The sequence below is a fragment of the Chionomys nivalis genome, chromosome 1, assembly GCF_950005125.1.
Source record: "Chionomys nivalis chromosome 1, mChiNiv1.1, whole genome shotgun sequence".
NCBI classification, from domain to species: Eukaryota; Metazoa; Chordata; class Mammalia; order Rodentia; family Cricetidae; genus Chionomys; species Chionomys nivalis.
The window spans coordinates 13,192,997-13,195,873 of NC_080086.1; the positions used below are offsets into that span (position 1 = coordinate 13,192,997).

Below are 2,877 nucleotides of genomic sequence, written 5' to 3' on the forward strand. Positions count from 1 at the left end.
AAAACGGTGGAGGGTTCTTTTTCTTTCAGTCCTTTGCCCGTGTTGTCACTTCAGATTCACAGTTGCTAAGTCTTCCAGGAGCCCACCAGAGGGACGCTCTCACGGTTGCCATTTGCAAACTTTGAAGTGACACCCACCATCAGAAACACCATATGCTCCCGAGTTATGATCAGCTGACAAAAGCGTGTCATTTGTCATTTGAAACTCAGAAAACGTCAGCATTTTTATACCCAGCGATTGCCTACACAATCTCTGGTTAGCAAGGAGTCACGCTGAGTCTAAGTGTAGGCAAAAATATGGGAGTCACATTGGGATTCTAGAGGAGTCAAAATATCGAACTCGGTATTAAGATACACATCTCCATGAACATACGGACAGACAGATCGACTTTCTATACTTCCGTCCTGTGTATGCTTCTAGGTGAAAGTTTCCATCCATAAGGTTAACAGCATTTGGGCTAATCATGTTTTGTAATACTAGCGACTCAAATCTTTCTTTTAATTATAAAATAGGATACCAAAGAATATTTTTTAATCCATTAAAGGCAGATTCAACATAAAACACAAGCTGTTTCCTTTGTGATTAAATTGCATGCAGCTGCACTAGCTCCCACAGAGCCAAGAAAGTGCTTGGCAATTCTTCCTAATTAAAGGATGTTAATTACTCCTAAATACAGTGCACTTCAGCGTTAGAAAGGTTCAACTAAATCAATGTTTTTATGGTTCTAAAAATTAATAATGATTTCAAATCTACTAACTGCGGCCCGACTACGCCTTTGTCCATGCTGTAACATGCCTTCACAGTGGGATCTCTGTGCTGGAATTAGCTGAAGGGTGGTCTATGCTGGCCTGGCCTATTGAGCACAGAACATCTGCTCTAGACTGATGCGAGCACCTGAGGGTCTTTCCTCCTTACATCTCAATAGTGATGTGTGATAGAAGCAGAAGCAGACACGAGTGAGGCTCCCAATTCGCCTTCACTCAGCACTCACATTGGGTAGCCCAGCTTCCCTCTGGCAGAGGAAGGGAGTCTTAAGTTCTCAATCACCTGAGCGACCCGTGGGGACAGGGAAACTCAGTTGCTGGTCACCAGATGTTTTCTCCTTAGTCACAAAAGTCCTCAAAAGTAAATACAAAGACCCCTTTCAGGAACCGAAAGATGACCCTGAGGTTAAGAGCACTGGCTGCTCTTCCTGAGTTCAGTTGCCGGCACCCACATGGTGCCTCACAGCCATCTGTAATGAGATCTGGTGCCCTCTTGTGGTATACAAGCACACATGCAGGCAGAACACTGTATATTAAATAAGACCCACACTCCCCTGCCAGTTTACACTGCGCGTATTTTTGCTGATGTGTCTATCATCCTTCACTGATGGCAATGGAAGAAGAAATTGCTGCACTGGTCATTGACAATGGCTCCAGCATGCGCAAAAAAAAAAAAAAAAACTATTGGGCACCCCTGACACCAGGGCATCATGGTGGGCATGGGCCAGAAAGATTCATAATGTGTGCAATGAGGTCAAGAGCTAGAGAGGTATCCTGACCCCGAAGTATGCTATCGAGCATGGCATTGTCAACAACTGCGAGGACATGGAGAAGATCTGGCATCACCTTCTATACTGAATTGTGTGTGGCCCCTGAGGAGCAGCCAGTGCTTTTGACCTATGACCCCCTGAACCTCAGAGCTAAGAGAGAGAAGATGACGCAGATAATGTTTGAAAACTTCAAAACCCCAGCCACGTACGTGACCATTCAGGCTGTGCTGTCCCTGTATGCATCTGGGCCCACCACTGGCATTGTCATGGACTCCGGGGACAGGACCACACATACAGTGCCCATCTACAAGGGCTATGCCCTTCCCCAGCCTTCTTGTATCTTCACCTGGTCTCCTGGACCTGACAGACTACCTCATGAAGATCCTGACTGAGTGGGGCTACAGCTTCGTCACCATGGCTTTAATTGTGTGTGACATTAGGAAGCTGTGCTATGTTGTCCTGGATTTTGAGCAAGAAATGGTTACTGCTGCATCATCCTCTTCCTTGGAGAAGAGCTATGAGCTGCCTGATGGGCAGGTGATCACCATTGGCAATGAACGATTCCGGTGTTCAGAGGCATTCTTCTAGTTTTCTTTCCTGGGCATGGAGTCCTGTGGCATCCATGAGACTACCTTCAACTCCATCATGAAGTGTGATGTGGACATCCACAAGGGCCTGTATGTCAACACAGTGTTGTCTGGTGGTACCACCATGTATCCAGGCATTGCCAACAAGATGCTGAAGGAGATCACAACCCTAGCACCCAGCACAATGAAGACTAAGATTGTTGTTCACCCTGAGTGCAAGTACTCAGGCTGGATTGGCGGTTCGATTCTGGGTTCACTGTCCACCTTCCAGCAGATGTGGATCAACAAACAGGAGTGTGCCAAGTCGGGCCCTCCATCGTCCACCACAAATGTTTCAGATAGACTGAGCGGGTGTCAGGCATCTGCTGCATGAGTTGATTCTGAAGTATCAATTTGCCCTAGCAAAGGTACACACCTTATGCTAGCCTCATGAAACTGGCATAAGCCTTTGAAAAGAAATTTGTCCTTGAAGCTTGTATCCAACATCAGCACTGGACTGTAGAACTTGTTGCTGATTTTTGACCTTGTATTCAAGTTAACTGTTCCCTTGGTATATGGTTTGGCTCAGTCACTTGGTGGCTGGGGAGAGCATGCTATGGAAGAGAAATCCCCAGCCTGCCGGATCCATGTGAGCACCATGCAGAGTGATCTGTACAGGGTATTAGCTGACTGCTGACTTCCAGGATTTCTCAAGGTTGGCAAGGGTTCCTGAACCAGTTACCACTTCTGTCTTGCTAGTCTAACAGGGTGGGAAAG

General features: G+C 46.5%; 1 pseudogene; it reads left to right on the forward strand.

The window, feature by feature from the left end:
• Window positions 1–230: 230 nt before the first annotated feature.
• Window positions 231–2,463, forward strand: LOC130882042 (actin, cytoplasmic 1-like; annotated as a pseudogene).
• Window positions 2,464–2,877: the final 414 nt, after the last annotated feature.